Here is a 24,123-nt window from a genome sequence, read left to right on the forward strand (position 1 = left end):
AGGTATGATCTTTGTTCAGATCACATGAAGAGGAAAGTATGCAGACCAAATAACTACTGAACTATGTATCCATGAATTGTGGGGACACAGGTCTTAAACTTAAGTTTTTCAAATGTTAAGATTGCTTTCCACTAAATTACCTACATTCGGCAACTTCACACCTCAATTCCTTTGTTTCACACCTGCATACTGTACAGTACCTGTTTTTGAGAAGATTCAAAGAGTGATTATGAATGAGCATTTGGTATTAAGGTTGATCGGGACAATGCCCAGAAGAGCTACTAAGTGTGGTTTAATTTTAGCAAATGTTCAGACCAAATACATTGCTGGATTAGTCGTCTCCATGAATTTTAAGTGCTAGTAGAAATATAAAAAATGTAATACACATGGGCAGGACAGAAATCCTAAAATGTTTGTAGATAGGTATATTAGTATTTGTGAGAAAGTGCAAGTCTGGCTATTTTAGGATTCCAAGAAATGTCCTTCAATCAGGAGCCAGAATGATTAATCGTCCTTAGCTCATTGTCAATATTTGTTGCCTTATCTAGAAGGCAAAAACATTCATAAACACACCATTTAAAAGCAATCCTTCAGGACTTTACAGGTTTGAGATCTTCGCACACCGAAAATTGCAGTAAATGAAGACCTATAATCTCTGGATACCAACTTTTTTCAAAATCAGTTTTTGCCTTTTAAGCCACATGATGTTTCATTCAGCATTTTTTAAATATTTTTTTTAGTATGCAAACAGCATAAATAATGTTAGTCAGACAACGTAACCCAACTCAAAATCATTTTCTCAAAAAGCAAGGCTTCGTCTCACCCCCCCGCCCCCCCACTATTCACTCACACCCACCATGGGTGAAGGAGGGGATTCACCTGAACCAGGGGAAAGTTGGAGCCAGGAGGAACAAACAAACATACACGCCCCAACTGGAATGAACATCAGTCCATTACATTTACATCCAGGATAGTCCCTAGGACTCACTGCAATGCCACAAAGGGGAGTCACTATGCTAGCAAAACCAGTAATGTAGACATGAGGAGTCATACTATCCATTGGGATCTCCTCCACTTGAAGCTGCCTCCTGACAGAAGCAACTTCTCCATGAAAACAGACTCTGCTGTTGCCTCTGTGAAAGCAGACCATATCCATTGGTGTAACACCTTCAAACAGGTGTGCACCCCTGCAGATCAGAGACTTTCTGGTGTCAAGCATCTTCCCACAGCAGTAAAGAAAAAGCAGCGTCCAGAAATCAACATGGCCTCTTCCCATCCAAGTACAACCCTTTATTCTTTGCCAGTTCCTCCACCACCCATTTGCATGCTCTTGTTTTTCTTGAAGGAAGCCAATACAACTTGACAATTGGGACAAGATGCATTGTCCCCCCCCCCCAACAAGAAACTAAGAGTGTCTAAAGCTGCTCACAAAGAAGGGGCCCCTCCTTCTGTCTGGATACTCAGAACCATTGTATTATAAGTGATGCATATATTTCCAGCAACACCATGGCATCTCTAAATTTACTTATAAACTCATTGAGGCACTGGATTTCTGCAGCTGCATAAATTTCCGCTCAAATGCAGTCTTCCCTGTTCATCTAGAACAGTCCCTTCTCACTACTGAGGCACACCAGCCACGGTTTCCCCATTTTACCTCCACTGCAAAAAACGATTTTCAGACTTTGTCCTTCTTGTGAGTCACTTCAATATACACCATAATTCCAGTGAGACCTTTAGTCCCTCCATCCTCAAATGGTGCAGTCCCTTTGTCTTGCTGGGTGTTCTGTGGGCACTGGGTTTTGATGTAAATAACTCCTTACCTTTCTTCCTGGACTGGTCTCCCATGTTCACACGGACTCTCCGATCAGCATTCACATATGGTCTGCTGTAGAGGATTAACCCTGGAAAGGCTTCCTTCTTGTTCAGTGGGCTGGCACCCATCAAGTACCTCCACTGGGAGGAAGAGTATAAGCATCAACTCCATTTAAGCCAGTGCTCTCCATTCATCCTTGCCAACACAGTCCTCTAGTCCCTTCCATCGTCCATGAGGATCTGCACCACCCCACCGGCGAGGGTCTCGCTCTCCTCCATAGGCCTCGCAGAGGGGCAGACACCGCAGGTATCACCATCTTGGATGGCCCACTGCTGTAGTTGGGTGCACTGTTGTGGACAAAAGAAAACTGTACCATCATCCAAGCAATTTTACACACTACCAGTGTACCATTGAAGCAGCTCCAGCTGCAGCTGGTCGCAGGGCATACTGTCCTGTTTATCTGCCAAACAGCCCTATAATCTCAACAGCTTGGCTGGAGCATTACAACAGAGCATCCATGTTGCCGAGCCCTTAGCTATAACCTTGTTTGTGCATTTTTAGGTGCATCTCTAATACATTAATCAGAAACAATGTCCAGTCACATGCTTCCTGTTAAAAAAGGAAATAGTGTCCAAGATCAAAAGGACCGGCCCCATGTGGCAGTTGTTTTACCCATATGCATGCACTAGGCAAAGGCCCTTGATTTGTGGGCTTAATATTTAAAATTGGGGAGTGCCCAGGATCGAATGTAATAATTATGTTTTTAGATAGCTCTTCATGCCGGGTTGCTTTTGCTTGTAAATAATTTACTAACCAGATTCAACGGTACTTATTGAAGTATAAAGGGCTGAACTGGAACTGCCGGGGTCAAACTTATTCGAGCATGGGCCAGAGTGCAAGCACTTAACTTGTTGATCATATTCCGGCTTAGAGATCTATTCTTGTACTATGTGCTGCAGTTGGGATTTTAACACCACTAAGAACTGGATAATGATAAACACTACATTTACGTTGGCCATCAATTCATTCTATTTACGGTGCATTTTATCATAATTAAGAGCTGAAATCCACCATAACAATGCCACACAACTGAACTATCCGTATTCTATTGCATCTGTATTTTCTATATTTATTTCAATGAAATATCTAACAACCAATACAGTTTTCAGACATGCGCGCCTCCTGGTTAGTGGGTTATGGAGTACTTTCAGTCACAATGGATGACCCCAGGGTGTATTTCTGGCCTCTACCTTAACTATGCAGGACCAAGTCAGTGCAGTAATCTCATCATCAGTGTATTATTTGAAGCCACTCTGCCGCACTAAGCTTTTCACTTCCAAGGAGAATTGTGCCACTCTTAATCGATCTATAATAGGTGCCAAAATGTATTATGGCGGAAGCCGTCTTGTTGGTCCTGCACAGAAAAACCTTGCTAAGCTCCAAGTTCTACAAAATAGTGTAGTTAGAATAGTCTCTATAGAAGAGCACACATTACACCTGCGCAAAGGGCATTACACTGGTTGCCTGTGAAAGAGCACCTGAACTTCAGAATCCTCTCCATCACATAAATGAATTTATGGCAGAAGCCCAGCCAACCTTAGTACGACTTCGGCAAAGCAACATTCATGATTGCTGCGATCCAACCAAGGAAATCTGTTGGTGGTGCCACGGGTGAAACTTAAGAGGGCAGGGAAATGCTCTTTAAACTTTATAGCACCCTATTTGTGGAATAGGCTGCATAGCACAATAAGATTACACCCTTTATTTTCTTCCTTCAAGGAAGCACTTAAGGACCTTCTAGCCTTTTATGATCTATTCTTAGTGATTTTATTACTGTTACTAGTCTTTATGCCTTTTTTGTTGATTATTAATCTTTTTATGGTCCAGTGTCGTCTGCTATTTGTGCGCCCATTTGACTTTGGACCGAAGGCACGTTACACACTTTTAAACAAACATAAAATGATAGGGGCCCCTTCTCGGTTATGCAATAAATGCGCTCCACCACTATTAAAAACAGCAGGTGCTTCTTGAATAGCACCATTTTTATTTTACCAATAACCTCCTTGTATCCCTCAGTCAAACTATTGAGCCATTTTCCCCAATATTCCTATCCAATAGCACCCTCACCCTCTAACTATGAAGCAAATTATGAGAGTGTAGGTTAGGTCGAGTCACATTAGCACCAATTTGCTGGTGGGATGCAATCAGCCAAAACATTGAGCACTGAGGCTCCCATCTAATGCAGTTGCAATCCAGAGTTTTAATTTTGGATGGAGCACATTGTCCAATTCTCTTCATTGCACTTAAGAATCAACACTTGTTAATACAGATAACAGGACAGTCCTCGTCTCAGACTAAAGAATCCCTCAAACTGCACATTTGCCACTTCAGATATCGCAGGCTTGATACCGGCATTTCAAAAGCAAGCTCATGAGAAGTGATGAGTGTTGCCAAGACTAGAAGTTGATAGGCCAAGACGCCAAGGTCTGAACCAACAAAAGAGTGTTAAATAGCCTGCAAAAAGATCCCATCAGGCTTCAAAGCTTGAAGAGTAAATGGCAGGCTACTCAACATACTAAGACAGAACGCTGTTCCCTATGCAGAAAGAAGTTAGTAAGGTGGAACAAGAGTCAGGGTTTACTGGTGAGCGCACTCAACTTGAATATTTGCCCAAGTCACCAGCATCCAGTCCCAGAGGTTTCCAGAAACAGCACTTTAGATGCAGCTGTGAAGACCAATGAAAGCAAAACTACCTCTTTCAGCATGTAAAGCACCGATGGCAAAGCCGGGATTGGATGGAAATTATAAGGTTATCTGACCAGTTTATAACTTTGTACACTCAACCATATACAGCAACTTCAGGCAACAAATTCCCGGGAGATGGCAGAGTTCACCATGTCTTAACTAGTTATGCCAATGCTTAATTCGTAAAGTACCAGTGAGTGAGTTAAAAAAGCCTGCAAAAGCATAGCAATATCTTTGCTTAAGTATAAAAGATGTCCAATTCCTCACAATCTAATGTCTTGAACCACCTACTTCCAAGAGCGATACATTGCATTTCAAGGAGTTTTCCTCTAAAGCACAAACAAGTTGATCATGTTTGATTTTTTAGAGAAAAGGGTTCAACAAATCTGACAAAATATACACAACTTTATTGGATTCTGTTCAAACAGGACTTCAACGTATGTATTATCAAAACAGCTCAAAAAATATTTTTTATTTAATAACCAAGTATTGCATTAACAAAGTCCATTGCAACAAACGGTGACAAATCCTTTCCAAAACCACACTAACAATATAAAGACATATGTTCAAAAAAGATATTTGCAAACATAATGCACTGCATAAAGAGGAAAATATAAAAGTCATTTTAAAATTACAATTTCAAAAAGTATATTTATTTGGAATAAATAAATGTACAGTCCTAGGTGGGATTGAATACCAATCATTTCATAATTTATGCAGTTAAATACACTAAAAAACCAAAGGCAAAGAATCCAGAAGGAGTAGAAGAGGCATGAAATACAAAGTTTCAAGCTCGCGGCGAGAGCATGAAATACCCATCTTTCTTATCCACAAAGTGAAAACTATTGCTTAAGGATCAAGTACTGGGAAGAGGTTCTTGCTTCAAAATCTGAAATAAAATACACAAGGAGCCGTTACTGACCAACCATTTTGCAACTACTCCATTATCAAGCATCACTACATATCAAAAGATGAATCGGTTTCACAAAAGATATACAGCAACACCAAGTGCAGACAGTGTCAACAAAAGAACAATGAAGACAAAACTGAAGAAAACTGTATAATGGGGTGAAATCTTCCAGATGATTAGATGTGCAATTACTTACCAGTAACTATTTCTGCAGCTGGATCTGCTGTAGAGTCACATGCTGAGCATAAACCCCATCTAATGGTTGGTGCATAGTATAACTTGGTTATTACACTTTAGGAATCATCTACGAGGGTGTTCCTGTAAGTGGAACCATGAATTACATGGTTTGGGCTACCCAAAACGCTCCTTGCAGCTGGTACCCTCTTCCGATTTGTTTTCACATGTACACAAGTGATATCAGAAAAAAAGTTTTTATTTGGTAGGATTGCTTTAACTTTTAAAATCCCAATTAAGGCTCCCAGTTTTCCGTTTTAACACATAAAGACAGATGGAAATCTGCTTCCTGTCCATTTATTAAAAAATAAAAAAGAAACGGAAAAGCAGTTCTTTCTGCTTGGTACTCTGCTGTGCAATGAAGGCCATTCACATTGTAGAATGGCAGCATAGAATGTGTGAAGGGTGTATGAAAAATAGTATTTGTGATCCTCAAATTGCTAACAACGTATTATATTAACACTCAGGAAGGGGGCGCTGGCCAATCAGGATGCTCAGAACACGAACTGTATGGTATGAGCCCACGTTCCGAGCAGTCGGAGCGCTGCTAGCCAGCAGCGCCTTCTCCTTTGTGCTCCTGCTTCCCCCTTAGCAGCAGAGTAGTTTCCTACGCAGGTTCCAAGAGTGTCCAATAAAAAGAAATTAAAAGAAACATACCTCGCTGCACGGCCTGACGCTGTGCCGTTGTTTCCTTGAGTCAGTTTTATTGTTGATGACTCCACAATCCTCAATACTGAAAACAGACTGGGGTGGGAGCTATGGGGGACCTGGTCGCTGGGTGGGCCAGGCCATGCAGTGTTAGGGGAGTTTTCCTTAAGTCCCACGTGGAGGTAAGACTTCAGTAAGCTATCCCAGTGGTTTGTAAATCCAACTCTTAGTATCAGTTTGTACAACTCAAAGACCATGGTAAAGTGGCAGAGCAGTCAGGGTTACCTTAAAAGGAAGATGTGAGCTGCAGGTAAGTACACTGAACCCAGTCATTAATGCACATCAAGGAAACACATACATTTATATTAAAATATAGATTATCTATTATTCACTGTTAAATATTTAGCACAATAAACCAACACACGTGTACTTTTCCTCACTTTCAAAGGTCACTTATTAGTTGGTAGTTGAACGTATACAATTGTTACAGGAGTGACAGTTCTATCGTAATAACACGCACCCACAAAGTAATACAGTAATGGTATTTTGTCTGCATACACATACAAGATAGTGATTTTTGGGAAGGAAACCAATTGGTTAGTGTTATCCTAGCAGAGCCTCAGGTTCTAGGAGGTAGTTTCGCGGCACAGCAAGTCTTTCAAAGTCAAAAACGCAACCCTAGCTAAAAGGCAGCTCGTATCGGCTTAAAGTCTTGCAAAGTAGTAGAATTCAAATGTTTCTGTGGATACTTTCTAGTCTCTAGTAAGGAAGATACAAGAAGGCTTAACCAACGTTGGAGACCCAGTTAAAGGACTCTAAAGGGACTCAAGCTGCTGCTTGTGTCCATATAAGAGGGGGTTGCCCTGGACACCTCAAAGTGCACCCCAATGCTCTAGAGCAACTTTCTGGAATCCGGTAAGCAATACCTTGTTCCCCCCACAGTCCCTTAGGTTAGAAGAAAATGTAGTGGCTGCTCCACGATGTTGCAGCTCTGGCCCAAACCTCTGGATTCCTTGTCTGATGACTGAAGGCAGGACAATGGACGGGATCTTTCAGCAGCAGTCTCGAGGGAGGATCTCAGGCACGACTTACAGCAACTTCTCGGGTCACTCGTTAGTTTTGGTGCCTTTTTTGCAGAACCAACAAAGGACGCGATTCGCCCGGTCAATCTTAGCTTCCTGCAGTTCCGCACCCTGATAAGGGGGTCTGGGTGAGTTGGATCGGATCTCTGGAGTGAGGGTTCAGAAAAGATGAGACGGATGCAGCCTTTCCACGACGATGCACTCGAAATGGGCAGCAGGTCTCCTGGTATTGGGGGTTCCTCAGTTCTGTAAACTCTCAGGACCCCAGGAGAGGATTCAAATCAAAGTTGGTCTTCGGACTGGTTGTTCCCATCAGCCAAAAGGGAGAAGTCGTCCTCTTCGAAGCTACTGTCACACAGAAAACAGGGTCAGAACAGCAATGGTCGGTTCACGGTGTTGCAAAGGGTCTGCAGGCGTCTCTGGTAGTCTTCTTGTTTGGTTACTTCAGCTTCCAGGGGTCGACATGCTTTTCACTCCAGGAGCCACACCTTTTATACAGTACCAACACACTCTTCTGCAATCTCTCAGCCATTTACAGAAAGGGGCGTTTGGCTGTCCAATCAGGACAGCCAGACCCCCAGCGGGAGCTGGTTCTATTCAGGCACTCTGGCAGACAAAGGCCAGGGGTGGGGGTGGGGGGTGTTCCCTCCCCCCCCCCCTTCCTGCATGCCCAGACACTCTGGAGCCTAGACAGGGACACCCAGGGGTTCCCGCCAAAGGCAAAAAACAAACCGGCTTCCCACTCCAAGGAAGGTAGATGGGCTAACAAAGAACAACCACCCTAGTAATGGCAAAAAAAGAAGGGAGGTCCCAAGGATACTTGGGTGCCCCTATTGTGCACTACCGAGGCTAGGGACATAGCCTGCAGTACATAAATTACACAATAGTTGTTAGACGAAGTCCACGGCCACCAGCCATAACTAGGAGACTATTTTACTAAAAGGTTACAAGAGCAGAGAGAAGGGGGGATAACTAGGTATCCCTTTGGCACTCCACTTAAAGTGGTGTGTGCCAATCTCTCAGACTATAAGGTTTTAGGAACGTTCATCCTTAAGAACTGTAGTTACTCTAGGATAAAGAAAAGAATCCTAAAGGAGGACCCCAAGGGTCCCCAGCAACCGGGCCCATAAGGAGCGGTGTGCTGCAATAGTAAAATACAGATGCCTTTAAGAGTTAAGGAGAAAAATAGACTCCATAGTACAGGTAAAATACAAAGAATAGAGTTTCAAAAGACAGAGCCCATAAGAATGAATGAGTGGAAAAAGGCTCCACTCATTCAGGATTAAAGAAAAGGTCCAAGTCCAGCATACAGTGTAGCAAACAGTGCTGGGTGTCTCACTGGGAGAAGGGATGAAGCATAAAAGTGATAATCACCCTAACGTTTCTTTAAAAAAATGAAAGAAATGGGATACATTACTCACCGTAATTGTACTTCTGATGCTTAGATTCACATGCTGTGCATAAAACGACATCTAGTGGAAGCTGCAGAGTATTACAGTTGTTGGTTTCGAAACTCGAAAAAAGGACGTGGACAGGGGGTGACAGTAATACTATCCCTAGTGGGACGTCCACTGTACCCATGATCCCTTTTCCCGTCGAGGTCCCTCACAGATATTTTTATGACATGAGCTAACATGAGGTGTAACGCGAGTACAGTTGTATCCAAGCAGATACGTATAAGATAAGCTCATAAGCCTCCATGCACCTTCTCTCCAAGGGGACGACGGGTGGGTCGCATGTGAATCTAAGCAGATACAAGAAATACGATTACGGTGAGTAATGTTGCCTTCTCAGGCTTGTGGATCTGCTTAGATCACATGCTGTGCATAGATTAGCGATCAGTGTCAGAAGAAGAATGGGAGAAGGTTCACGAGTGAATAAATGTCTTAGAATCGCTTGTCCCACTTGTTTATCTGTCTTGGAATGAGCGTCAATGCAGTAGTGCTGAGTGAAAGTATGTATTGAGCTCCATATAGCTGATTTGCAATTACTGTCCAAGGGTACATTGGCAATGAAAGCCAGGATGGCTCCTGTGTAGCGTGCCCTGGGTGTAAAAGGCAGTGTTTTATTTCATAGGGAATAGCACAGTTGGATACATCTGACTATCCACCTAGAGATGGCATTCTTTGAAATGCGGTCACCTTCTCTGCCTGGCGCTATGGAGACAAACAATTGATCTGTTTTCCTTAGCGGTCTGGTCTTGTCTACATAGTAGAGGGCCGCCCTCCTCACATCCAGTGTGTGGAGTTTTACCTCAGCTGAGCTGTTGAGTTCCTGGAAGAAAGCCGGTAGCTCAATAGACTGGTTTACGTGAAATTTGGAGATTAATTTAGGGAAGAACCTAGGGTGAGTACGTAAAACCAGCTTTTCTGTGTACTACAAAGAAAGGATCCTGCACTGACAATGCTTGCATCTCGCTCACTCTTCTTATGGAGTCATAGCCACTGAGAAGGCGGTCTTGTAAGTTAGGTGTTTTAGACTAGACTTGTGCATTGGCTCGAAAGGGGGTCCCATGAGCTTAGCAAGTACCACGTTGAGATCCCATCCTGGCTGTGGGTTAGAAATAGGAGGGCGGTGTCTCTTTAATCCTTCCATGAATGCCTTGATGACAGGTACCTTCCACCATGAACCCTTATTATGGCAAGTGGTGTAGGCTGATAAAGCCGCCAGGTGGACCTTTAAGGAGTTGAATACTAACCCTGCATCTAGCAAATGGAGCATGCAAGTTAGAATGTATGAAGGAGTACATTTTATGGGGTTGAGATGTTTAGACTGGCACCAAATGAAGAATCTCTTCCATGCGTCAAAGTAACGTAACAGTATCTAGCATTTGGTTTTCTTGATTCTTTTAAGATATCCATTCATCTCTGTGGCAGGTGAAGATGTCCGAACTCCAACTTCAGGAGCCATGCTGCCAAGTTCGAGTGAGGCTGCGGGTGCACTGTTACTTAGCACGAGGGACTGAGTAGATTGTACGGGCATGGGAGTTTGATGGGATCGCACATCGCCAGATTGCGCAGATATGGATACCATGGTTGTCTTGCCATCATAGGAGCAACTATGATAAGCGTCATCGGTTCCCTGTGGATCTTGGTCACCACCTTACACATGAGAGGAGGTGAGGTTGAGGGTGCACTGTTAGTCCCCCCCCCGTGCTGAGTGAGCAGATTATACAGGCACAGGAGTTTGATGGGATCGCATATCGCCGGTTTGCGCAGATATGGATACCAAGGTTATCTTGCCCACATTGGAGCAACTAGGATTAGTGTCACTTGTTCCCCACCTTCCTCATTGGAGGTGTTGGGGGGGGGGTAAGCGTAAGCAAATTTCCCTGACAAGTTCATCTATAGGGCGTTCCCCATGGAGCCCGGCAGGGGGGACCCTGGATACGAAGTCTGGCAATTGACTGTTTTCACTTATAGCAAACAAGTCTATTGTGGGGAAACCCCACTGAGAGAAGGTGTGCTCTACAACCCCCGCATGTAGCTGCCATTCGTGTTCTTTTGGTAGGGGATCTCTGCTCAGTGAGTCTGCCAGATAGTGTCTCCTGGAACATGCTGTGACGATAGGAATATTTTCTGTTTGAGTGACCATCTCCGCCTCACCGACCCGTTTGTTGATATAAAACAATGCTGTAGTGCCGTCTGTCAGGACTTGCACAGATTGGTTCGCTAGGTGAAACTCAAACGCCTGAAGGGCTTGGAATACTGCCAGTAGTTCCAGCAGCTTGATGTGGTTCTGTGCTGCCGCATGAGACCACAGACCCTGAGCTGTGTGGTGAAGGTAATTAGCCTCCAACCCGGCGAATGTGGAGTCTGTCGTGACAATCACTTGTACGTCCAGATCGTGGAAGGGTTTCCCCTTCAACAGATTCCCTCTTGTCCACCAGTGAAGATTGTGTACCAGTGTTGGCGAAATGACCACTAGATCGTCCCACTTGCCTGCGACCACTGTTTCGCCAACCACTCCTGCATGGGTCGCATGTGCAGGCACACTTGATGTACCAGGTAAATGCAAGATGCCATCATGCCTAGAAAACGCAAAGCTTTGCGCACTCTTATCTGGCAGCGGCCTGATAATGCGTTATTTGCAGTAACATGTTTTGGACTCTTTCCTCTGACGGAAAGAACAACCCCTCTTCTGTGTGTATAACAGCTCCTAGGAACTGTTTGGTTGTGCTTGGCACTAGGCTTGATTTTTTTCTCGTTGATGGAGAAGCCCAATTGAAAGAGAAGGTTGATAGTTCTTTGAATGTTTTGCCTACAAATTAAGGGAGACTACCTGTAATCAGCCAGTCATCCAGGTAAGGGTACATTGGGATTGCCTCCCTGTGCAGGTGTGCTGTCACCACCGCCAGTACCTTCGCGATTACCCCTGGAGCAGATGCCATCCTTAAGGGCAGCACTTTCAATTGGTAGTGCTGGTTCGTTATTTTGAAACGCAAGAATCTTCTGTGCGCTGGGAACATTGAAATATGAAACTAGGCATCTTTCATATACAGTGTTGCCATGTAATCCCTTTTTTAGCAGAGGGATTGCTTCTTGTAACGTAGTCATGCAGAACTTTAGTGGCTTGACATTTGTTTGCAGGGCGTAAATCTAATACTGGGCGCATTGTTAGATTTTTATTTGGCACAAGGAAGTAAGTTGAATAAATACCCTGGTTTACCTGGTTGGCCGGGATGATTTCTATGGCGTCCTTTTGGAGCAGTGTGGCGATTTCCTCGATGAGGATGCGCTGGTCTTTTTTGGAGTGGATTTTCTGGCATGGGGGGTGGTTCTGGAGGTCGCTCGAGGAGCTCTATAAAAAATCTGCCCGCTATGGTGGACAGCACCCATCTGTCTCAGGTGATTCCCTCCCATGCTAGGGTGAAACTGGAAATGCGCCCTACTGGAGAGGCATGGGAGGGCACCTGAAGCAGGATGTCACCGTTTGAGGTGGTGGTACCACCTCTGGTGGAGGGACCCCTTCCCCTGACCGCGTGAACTGCACGGTCCTCTGGTAATTCTGAGAGGCTTGGCCTTGAATGTTCCCCATGCTGTTCTGAGTTTGGTTATAGCTGGAACCCCTCTGGGAAAATTATCCGCGTGAGCAACGAAAATTGCCGTTTCCTCTCTGGCAAGGAGGTATATTGGTCAATTGACCCAATTATTTCAGTGGATCATATTCTTCTTCTTTGGCTGTTTTTAAGGCGTCCTCGACGGCCTTACCAAAGAGCACATTGGGATCGACGGGCATATTAGAGTGGCCTGCGTCCCTGGCTTAAACCCAGATTGGCGTAACCAAGCGTGATGCTCAATAATGGTCCCTTCAGAACACCAGGGGGCGCAGGCAGCATGGAAGCCTGATTGCCAGCTCCCCTATAACCTCCAGCTAACAGCGAATATTCCCGTGTGCCCAGTCCACAGAGAGCCGGATTTTGAGGACAAAAATACTGAAGGAGCCGGGCACCAGTGGTCCAAATCCAGACTAAAATCGGACCTGTGGTTCCAGAAAACACAGCCCGTGACTCTACCCCCTCACCCGCTAGCGCAGGGGCCTACGCTGGCAGAGCGCAGTGTTCCTGCAAAGACATAGGGGGCGCTCTGTGCTACGAGAGGAGGCCTGTAAAAAAAGCAGTCTGGAGAGGTGGCGCTGAACGGGTATCGCAAAGCCATAGATGTGACACACCGCAGCCGGAGACCTTGGCTTACCTGCGGAGCGCTGCTGAAGCATGGTGTCGACCCAGGGAAAGCACTGCCCACTCGAGTGCCACGACCGTGGAAAGCGGTGAGAGGGGCGTGGACTCTGACCGAGCCAGCAGAGCTTCGGTCATGGCTATAGGACACACCAACCTGCCCAGGACTCCCAAGACATTCTCTATGGTGGGGGCCGTGTGAAGTGAGAGGCAACTAGAGACGCCTGGAGAGGCCCGCATCGATACTGCAGCCCCGGGGTGGCATTGGAAAGGGAGCCCACACGAGCCAGGAGAACCGGTGGAGACCTCGATTGGCACCCTGTCTCCGAGGTAGGGTGTAGGGGGGAACCAGCGCGGGCCGCCGCTCCGTAGCGCTTCCTGCAGCACAGGGGTTAGGAGCGAGGGCCCATGAGGAGTTGACTGGATTGCTTCGCACCTACCGAAGCCCCGAGACAATGGGATCACTCACCGCAGGAAGGAGGGGGTGGTGCTGGTATGAGGGAGCGTCCCCTCAGCCCGACCCGTGCATCACGGACCAAACTGCGGAAGGGACTGGCGGGAGGCTGAGAATTCGTCCCCTCCTCACTAAACGAAAATTGCACAAGTCTCCATTGTACGACCCGGATCAAAAGTGCCATCCCGCTTCCAGGACAAAGGCGCCTGGGCGCGGGAGGCCCTACACATCCGCAGTGCTCGCCCCCCCCTGACTGTGCAATACCCATCTAGAAAACAGCCAACACTGCCTGCAAGGGGAGAGGCCCGTGATCCCTGTGTACCCCCCCTGTAGGCAGCTAGGAGCACCCAAGCAGACAGCTACGAGGTAAGGAGAGTGGGGGGCCGCGGTTGGCCCAGGGCCCAGAGATCACGGTAACCAGCAGAGGGATGGTCAAAACACCCGCTGCAGCTAACACTGATTCAGTGGCACTTTAGAGTCGGGAGTGGTGCGGCCAAACCACGGTTAATACTGCCCGCAGCTGCTCCTTACTCACTCTCTAGAGGGGTCTGGAAGCACCCGACCACTCAGCTCTAGCGTGGCTGAAACCACCAGCAGACACTCGAGGAGAGGCCCCAGGGAGCATGCAGGTCCGTGTTATTGGATGATTGAGCAGAGACTAAAACGCCTTCTCCCACAGCTAAGCAGAGGGGTCGGCTCCTGCCCCATCCGCTCCTACGTGGGGCGTCCCTCCGCCCCGGGTGTGACCTTGCCCGCAGTCCCATATAAATATTTGAAGAAGCGAGAGTGGCAGACAGCTACTCTCCCTCACAGATTTCTTTGAAAATAGTAACCACATCCCTCCACGAAGGATGGATCTGGAACGTCCCCTAGACTGCAGAACATAAGGAATCGTCCAGCACAAGGACCCTCCAAGTATACTCTGACCTACATATCGGGTGTGGAAGGCAAAGCTCAGAGTTACACAGTGACTAGTGGGAAGCCAAGGGCCCAATCCGGGAGCCAAACAGAAAGCAGCAGAACATTGAATGCATCCGAGGCGAATATCCCCCGTAGGTGAAAGCAGAGCAATCCTACGTACAGAACGGAGGTCAGAGACTCACCCTCAGCATTTAAGTAGCGATCAAGCAGCCCGGCGGAGGGAGGGCACTGCATGCAGACTACCACTACAGTCTCAGTAGTCCAAAAACTGCAGTAAATCTGGCGAGAATACCCACAAATGGCCTCGCCCTCCTACCAGGAAGATCCCCAGATCCCAGGGGGAAACCAAGAACTGTCCACCAAAGCAGACATCCGACTCTTGCTGGGGGAAATACAAGCATTTTGGACAAGCAAGACCACGACGGTCCGCGTCATACAGGACAAGATCCACAAAAAAATCGAGGATAAAGTCGAGGCATTGGAGAATTACCAACAATCGGCAGACATTATAGAGATGAGGATGGAAGGCCGATTTCAAGAATTAGAACAGAAAAACTGAGACTTAGAGGCCAAGGTCAATGACCTAGAAAACATATCGAAGATCAGAATACAAGGCCTAAAAGAATCCCCGGGTGAGATGCTGATTTTACTGGAGAGGAGGGTCAAAGATCTCATAGCCTCGATTCTCCCCTGCCCGATCACACCCCAACTGGAGTTCGAAAGAGTCCACCAGGCCGGGGGCCCACCCGGCAGGCCGAGATCTGTGCTCGCAAGATGTCACCATGACAAACATACGCCGGAAGGCGACAGAACTGGACACCATCAACTTTGAAGATTCCAGGGTCAGAATCTTTCAGGATCTATCAACTGTCACTTTGGCGCAGAGAAAAGCTTGCCGCCCCCTTACTTTATGGCTTTGAAACAAAGGGACAAAATACAGATGGAACCACCTGTTTGCACTGGTCTTCACACACAACAATGAGGAACTCAGGGTTACTACAGGAGAGGAAGCAGAGGGGGTACTCAAGGGCTTGCAAGGTGACCCAGATGGAGACATGGGAGAGGAAGTGCCGTCATCTTCAGAATCAGCGCGGAAACCCACAGGCCCCTGGAGACAAAAAGGCAAGTCCAAAGGAGGCAAAAAGTTCCAGAGACTGAACACCTCTTGATTAGACATGCTTGGAAGAATAAGGAAAATATGAGTTGTGATGAATTAAAAGCTGCTGGCACCACAGTTGACAATGAACATTCGCCAACGTAAAGTAGTCATATAGTGATTGTTCGTTGGAAGGTTGTAGGGGCAGCACCCCTTGTGTGGCCCTATATTCACACCTGGGGTGCCTCTGCAGCTATGGAGAGAACATACTCGCCTTCTACTATCCCTTTCATCCCTTTTCTATTCTTCCTAAGGGTCGGGGGTCGGGGGTGGAGAAATGCTGGGCCTGGCCAGACCGCACAGATCAGAAAGCACAGGACAACACGTCTGAGCTTGGCAGGAGAGTGGAACATAATGCACTGTGTTGGGGTTCAAGCAGCAAGCTTCAATGTGAGCTATGATGGGGGGTGACGCAATCAGAGTGAGGCCACCAAATGTGAAGGGACTAAATTCGCCACAGAAAAGATCCATGTTGAGGCGGACCTTCAAACAAGCCAGGCTGGACACCCTGTTTGTCCAAGAGACGAAATTCAAACAAAAAGGGGGAATTTGAGATAAAAGGGGGAACATAGGAGGTTCATTATGGGCTTCGGGGCCAGACAAAAAGGGAGGAGTGGGCATACTATATCGCTCCTCATTGGGTCTACACATTACTCACATATGCAGGGCTACGGGTGGGGGGTTCTTAGATGTACAAGGCTCACTGAGGTCCACCACGGTCACACTGTGCTCAGCCTACGCCCTGAAAACTTGGCAACTATCCTTCAGTATACACTTGCTGGCGATCTTAGATGGGGAAAGGGTGGGCTTTCTTATCTGTGGGTGAGATTTCAACCAAATCATAGACCAGACGCTGGACTGGCGATTGTACCGTCCAGGAGCTCTGCCCCCTCCAGATAACGCATCATTTCAGCATCTGATTTCAGCTCAGCATTTATTAGACGCTTGGCGCACAAGACACCCGGCTAGAAAAGCGTACACGTTTTACTCACAACCCCACCAAACGTTCACTCGTATAGATTATATATTTCTGTATACCCGTCTAGAGCAATCGATCATGGGAGCGACCATAGAGGTAGTGGGATGGTCGGACCATGATATGGTCACAGTCGACTTAGACCTGGGGAAGCAGTACTCCGGTCAACAGTCGATGGACGTGTAAGGATACACTTTTCAAAGACAAGCTTTTCCCAGGAGAGCCTAGACACAAATACGAGACTTGTTTAAAACAAACAATTCAGGTGAAACCCCGACTCCACTGTCTGGGAGGCCGCGAAAGCGACAATAAGGGGGCTCATAACAGCGCAGAGAGCCTCAGTAAAAAGGTTGAAAGTATTGAGGGAAACCCAGGTTAGACGACTAATACGAGATAAAGACCAGGCCTTAGTAAATGAAATGGGGGATGCAACTGAATCTAGAGCGGAAATCAGAGGCCTCCGACAAGAGCTAAGAGATATTTGGGACAAGAGCTAAGAGATATTTGGGTTAGTAAGGCATTATCTAGTTTGCGGTTCACTAAGCAGAGATTTTGAAAAGGGGAATAAGGCCCATACCTTAATAGCGTCGAGACTCAGAAAGGAAAGAGCTGACAGAGCTGTCTTAAAAGTGAAGTCTTCCTCCGATCTAGTTTTGACAAATCCCACTAATATTACGGCACGCTTCGCTCAATTTTAGGAACTGAGCTATACGGCTGACACCACCCTCCCCGAAAAGCACCAAAGAATTTTTGCGGAGAGTGGTATCCCCCCACCCCCAAGTGCAGACAGACCAATTAAACTGCCCAGTGACCACGGAAGAGCTTGATCATGCCATCTCCAACTTGAAAGCAGGCTCAGCGCCGGGAGCAGACTGGTTCCCTCCCGCGTTTTACAAGAGATTCAAGGGCGCCTTGACTCTGTTTCTCACATTTCTTTTCAATTACATAATGGAGTATTGAGCACTGCTCCTCCCTCCTTCACAGAAGCCAGGATTATTGTTATCCCCAAAGAAGGGAAAGATAAATTGGACTGTGCCTCCTACAGGCCAATTTTGCTCCTAAATGTCGACGCTAAGGTCTACGCTAGCATCCTGGCCAAACGGCTCAGCAGGGTCCTCCCCAGATTAATACATATCAATCAAGCTGGGTATGTTACTGAACACCAAGGGGCGCACAAAGTCCGCAAGACTCTGGAACTCATGGCCTTCATTCCAGCGTCAGAAGTAGAGCCCACTTTGATTTCAGTCGATGCCGAAAAGGCCTTCGACCGAATGGAGTGGAGGACATCCAACATAAATTAGATGTCCTACACAAAGCGAGTTTGGGCCCAGACTGGATTTGGGGTGCCGGGGCTCTGTACCAAAACACACGAACCAAGGGGTAACATCACAGCAGTTTAAACTGTCCAGGGGGGACGAGGCAGGGATGCCCCCTCTCCCCTCCGATTTATGTCTTGGTCATGGAGCCGTTGGCCCACAACATAAGGCAAAGCGTTATCAGGGGCTTCCACAGGTATGGTGTTGAGTATACACTGGCGCTATTTGCGGATGATGTGTTGGCTTATGTCACTCTCCCTGGTCCATCAATACCGGCCCTCTTGCTCGAAATAAAGTATGGGTCACAATCAGGGTCTAGAATAAACCGGCACAAAACGATAATTCTTCCCCTTAAAGATCCAAACCCATCCCCCGCCACAATCACTCAGACATGGGGCTTCCAAGTCTCACAGACCAGCATCAAATATTAAGGAATAACGATAACCAGACGTCTTCAGGACCTATTTCAGTGCAATTATAAAACACATGGGCACTGATCTTGAAAGATGTAATCAACTGGGGCAAGCTCAACCTCTCCTGGGCTGGCAAAAGGACAGCGATTAAAATGAATATCCTGCCAACACTCCTCTTCCAGTCCCTTCCGATTGCGCTCCCAAGCACTTTCCTGAATACAGTCCGAGAATCCCTTCTGTCGTTCTTGTGGGACAAGGGCAGACCCCATATTGCATATAAGACTGATTCTAGCCAAAGAAAAAAGGGGGCCTCGCATACCCGGACATCCACTTTTACTATGAGGCGGCGGTACTCCGCGTCCTGGTAGACCACATTAGGGAGTCCAAAAGAAAGCAGTGGGTAGCTCTGGAAAATGGGCTTTTTGCTCCAGTAACCATGGGTGAATGGCTGTGCCCCCCCCCCCGGAGATGCTATCCCTAGAAGAGCGAGATAACACCCAGTCCGGTCAGCTCTCTGGGTTCTATGGAGTAAAAAAAACAGGCATGAAAGGAATCACAACGTGGCCATCGCAGCTCATTTGTATTTGGGCCCCTCCAATTCGAGATGCTATATTGGAACCCCTCCGATTTTTAACCCCAGTACGAGTAGGGCCTGGTTAGAGCCGGGTAGATGTGGGAGGGCACTTTCCTAACCAAAGAGAAACTCGAAACCGCGCAGGGGCTGACCATCAGGCTATTACCCTATTTGCAACTCAAAGGGGTCCTTCCAGACCGCAAATGGAAAGCACAATTGCAACGCCCTTTAACCACATTCGAGAACATACTGAACATGCACTCAGGCACCAGAGGTCTCATAACATGCATGTACAAAGCCTTTATTGATAGAGGCCACCCCCCCAAAGCACCAAGGGCAAATGGGACCAAGAACTGGGATGGGAGGGCAACCAAGCGGGGTGGGACGCTATATACAGGGTACGACGTCCTTTCATCGCGGGATGTTTTTTCGCAGAGTTTTTTACCGCGAATTAGTTATTTTTTTAAACCCATCGAATTTTTTAGAAAATGGGGTTTGGGGGGAACCCCCCCCAAAATAATGTAAACAAAATTTGATGGGTTTTTTCGTTAAAAAAAAAAATCACAGTAAAAATCCCTGCGAAAAACATCCCAGGATGAATGACATGGAACCATACACAGAGCTGTGTGGAAGTCGTCCATTGCAATGCAATATAAAATGCACAACTGTAAAATCCTTATACAATGGCACTTATCCCCCCCCCCCCCAAACGCTTAGCGAAAATGTACCAGGGCATCTCCCCCTACTGCTGGAGAGGGTGTACGCAGGTCTGCACGTATTGGAACCAGTGGTGGAGTTGCCCTTCTGGAAGGATATCTTGGGATGGATCCACAGAGAGTTATCCCCCTTTTGGTTCTTTTTGGAGTGGAACAAATCGAAGACAGATACACACTCCTTCCACACATGCCAAGAAACTTGCTACTGGCAGCCCGTGTGTGTGTGTGTGTCACAATAAAATGGAAAGCCTCCTTTCTTCCCACTAGGGTAGTCTGGCTGAAAAAAGCAAAAGAAATGTATGAAATGGAAAGCTTGACCGATGTCTTAATGGAATCGCACACCAGAAATTGCTCCCATTTCTACAATTCTACAGAGGCGCAAGGAGCCTCACAGCAGCAATAACCCATGCGCTTGAACTGCGCAGCTAGTTTACCAGCTACACACGATCTTGCATTCGATGAGAACTGTAGCTCCTTCAGGAAAACAGCCTTAGGCGCAGCCCCCACACGGAATTAGCCCTCCAAACAACGCTCCTCGTTGGACAATCTAGTCTCTCTCACGCTTGCTTTACCAGGTTCTCTCGAACTCTGAACATTATCAAAGACAAAGACAACGCAGGCAAGGCGGGGAAAGATGTTTCCGACATGAGGTTGCATGAAGTGTAGCACGAGCACAGATGCGATAACCCAGAAATTGTAAGCGAACAGAAAACATCCATGCGCCTTCAACTCCAGAAGGGGAGGAAGGGTGGGCGCATGTGAATCTAAGCAGATACCGTAATTGTATTTTTGATGCTTGTGAGTAATGTATCCCTTCTGAGGCTTGTGGATCTGCTTAGATCACATGCGCTGCATAGATTAGCAAGCAGTATCTGGAGAAGGATGTGAGCAGGTACAGCAGCAAATATATGTTTTAGTACTGCTTGTCCCACTTGTGAATCTGCTTTAGAGCGAGTGTCAATGCAATAATCCTGTGTTAATGTATGAATGGAACTCCATGTAGCTGTTCTGCGAACAGATTCTAGGGGGACATTTGCAGTGAAGGCTAAGGTAGCTCCGGCACGTCTGGTAGAGTGAGCCCTGGGAGTGAAAGGTAAAGCTCTTTTGGATAGGTAACAGCAGAGTTGTATGCATTTGAATATCCATCTGGAGACGGCGCTTTTCGAGATATGATCACCTGCTCTAACAGGTGCTATGGAAGTGACTAGCTGGTCCGTTTTCCTTAGGGGTTTACTTTTGTTCACATAGTACAAGACTGCCCTCTGTACATTTAGTGTATGGAGGCTTCTTCCAGCCGAGTTTGATGGATTTTTAAAAAGGTAGGTGGGAAGTTCGATAGATTAACATGGAACTTTGAAATTCATTTAGGTGCAAACCTAGGGTGTGTTCTGAGGACAACCTTGTCTTTGTGGATTATGAAGAAAGGGTCTTGTTTGGACAAAGCCTGTAGCTCACTAACTCGTCTTATAGGGTTTGGGTCTATTTGATTTAAAACATTTGATCGAATGTGACCTTTTTTACTGTCTAAATTGTTTATGGGGGGGGATATATATATAATTAAATTTGACCCAAAAAAAAAAAAAGTGATCAACAAAATGTATTCAAATGTTTTTGGGTCAAATGCTTTCGGGTCAATTATGCTAATACCTCTTATAGAAGTGATGGCTACCTGGAATGCGGTTTTGTATGTCAGGTGTTTTAAGCTGGCCTTGTGCATAGGTTCGAAGGGCGGACAACTACATTTGAAGAGCGTGGAGATTAAGATCCCAACCCGGTGGAAGGTTAGAGCCTCTCTACCCCTTCCATGAAGGCTTTAAGCAAAGGAACTTTTTACCAGGACCCCTTGTTCTGTGAAGTGGTGTAAGCGGACAGAGCCGCCAGGTGTACCTTGGAGATAAATACTAGGCCGTAGTCTTGTAGGTAAAACATGTAATGCAGAATGTTGGCTGGAGAACATTCAATTGTATGTATGGATTGTGACCTGCACCATACCACAAACCTCTTCCACTTGTTGATGTAGCAGTGTCTGGTGTTGGGTTTCCATGCCTCCTTTGGGATATCCATACACCGTTGTGTAAGATTTAAATGAACAAACTGACTTCAGGAGCCAGGCTGCCAAGCTCATAGATTGAGGATGAGAGGTGCTCACTTGTGCTGGGTTAGCATGTTCTAAGGGCAAGGGCGCATGATAGGGTTGCACATCCCCTGTTTGAGCATATGTGGAAACTAAGCTTGTCTCGCCCACATGGGAGCAACCAGGATTAGAGTAGATTGTTCCTGGTACATCGTGTGCACTATTCTGCTCAGGCGTGGTGTTGGTGGAAAAGCAAAGCAAACTTCCCTGACCAGTTCTGGGCATTGTGTCTTTAGGCTTGTAGTGAACAAGTCTAAGGGGGGATGCCCCCAACGGGAGAAGATTCCATCTAGGATTTCTCTGTTGAGTTGCCACTCATGTTCTTCTGATAGAGGGTATCTGTTCAGAGTGTCTACCAGAGCATTGAGCTCCCCTGTACCGTGTTGAGAGGTTAGGAATATGTTCCGCCTGAGTGCCCACTTCCATATTTTCTGTGATAGCTTGGACAGACTTGGACAGTGTATGCCTCCCTGATTGTGTATGTAGAGCAGGGCAGTGGTGCTATCTGTGAGGACTTGCACTGTTTGTCCTGCTGCAAGATGTTTCTGGAAGGCTTGTAGAGCCTTGATAACTGCCAACAATTCTAAGAAATTGATGTGTTTTTTGGGCTGTGGTGGGTTCCCGACTGGCTGTCGGCTTTACGATGGAGGAAGATGGCTCCCCATCCAGCGAGTGAGGCGTCTGTAGTTAGGATCGCTTGTGTTGGTGGAATGCAATAGGGTTTTCCTTTTAACAGGTTGTCCCTGGACCACCAGCGAAGAGCCTTACTAGGGTAAGCGAAACAACCACTAGATCGTCCCACTGACCGCTTACCCGAGACCATTGCTTCGCTAACCACTCTTGCATTGGGCACATGCGCAGGCATGCGTGTGGAACAAAGTATGCATGAGGCCATCCTCCCGAGCAAGCTCATTGCTTTGCATACTTATCTGGTGACCAGCCTTGTAATGAGCTACTTGCCCAGCATGTTTTGTACTCTCATTTGACCAGAAAGCCAGCTCCTCTTCTGTCTTTAAGAAGACTCCCAGAAATTGATTTGACTGGGAACTAGACTGGACTTTTTCTCGTTGATGAAGAAACTCAATTGGAATAGAAGGTTTATCGTTCTTTGGGCGTTTTGTCTGCAAATCTGAGGAGACTCCCTGGGAATAAGCCAGTCGTCTAGATAAGGGTACACCGGGATGGACTCTCTGCTGGGGAGTGCTACTACTGCAAGCACTTTTGTGAACACTCTCGGGGCTGAGGCCGAAGGTGAGCCCCTTGAACTGGTAGTCTACTCCCGCTATTTCGAATCACAGGTATTTTCTGTGCGCTGGGAACACTGAAATAAGTATGCATCTTTCATAGCCAATGTTGCCATGTAATCCCCATTTTAAGAGGGGGATTACCTCTCGGAGCGTTGTCATGCGAAGCATTTGAGCTTTGACATATTGGTTTGCTGAGTGCAGATCTACCACTGGGCGCATGGATAGATCTTGTTTGGCACAAGGAAGTACGTTGACTACATGTATTTATTTTATCTGTAATGCGCATAGACACGGCCCGTAGGCATAACAGCGCAGAGAGACACAACGGACAGAATATTGATCAGAGAGCAGGGCAGGGATGAGCCAAGATTGGATTAGCAGATGAGGAAGGTCATGAGTACCCGTCTAAATTTCAGAAAGCTGGTACAGGCTCTCTGGTCTGGTGGGAGGTCATTCCAGAGCCTTGGGGCTGTGTGGGCAAAAGATTTCCGTGCGACAATGGACAATCTTGCCTTAGGAATAAGCAGAAGATTTGAGTTGTTAGATCGCAGGACCCGTTTCTTCAGCAGCCGGACCAATTCGTCTGCGAGATATATGGGGATCTCTATGTAGGCATTGATGTGTAATGCAGAGTGTCTGGTAGACTACCCTTTTCCACTGGGAGCCAGTGGAGATTTCGTCTCGCGACAGACGTGGTCAGATCTTTTGAGACCCTCAACCACTCTACTGCATTATTCTGGATGACCTGTACTCTGGCCAGTTGCCCTTTTCCAACACCCTGAAGAAGGCTGGAAAAATAGTCTATGCGGGCCCCGATAATGGCTCTTGCGATCACCGCACAGTTGGATCTACTAAGAAAAGGTCTGATTTGGGCCAGCAGTTTCAGATAGTAGCCTGTGCTAGATACCAGGCCACTGATATGTGCGTTCATGTAGAGCTCCTGATCCAGCACCACCCCCAGAGCCTTCACTTTGAGCATCTTAATTTCACAGCCTGCGATGTTAAAGGCTTGGTATTCATCCCCAAGTTTCTTTGTCTGGCCAACAGTGCCAGCAATCATCAGCTCTGTCTCCTTAACGTTTAGTGCAATCCCATTATCCTTCTTCC

At 46.7% G+C, this 24,123-nt stretch overlaps 1 protein-coding gene across 1 annotated transcript in view; it reads right to left on the reverse strand.

The window, feature by feature from the left end:
• Positions 1-4,945: 4,945 nt before the first annotated feature.
• Positions 4,946-24,123, reverse strand: part of LOC138492420 (ubiquitin-conjugating enzyme E2 G1-like) — a 126,901-nt gene continuing 107,723 nt past the window's right edge. Inside the window, exon 6 of the mRNA XM_069619553.1 lies at positions 4,946-5,447. The gene's annotated coding sequence lies outside the window, so the exon portion shown is untranslated. The remainder of the gene's footprint in view (positions 5,448-24,123) is intronic.

This window comes from Ambystoma mexicanum, chromosome 10 (assembly GCF_040938575.1).
Source record: "Ambystoma mexicanum isolate Mex_15411 chromosome 10, UKY_AmexF1_1, whole genome shotgun sequence".
In the NCBI taxonomy this organism is placed as follows: domain Eukaryota; kingdom Metazoa; phylum Chordata; class Amphibia; order Caudata; family Ambystomatidae; genus Ambystoma; species Ambystoma mexicanum.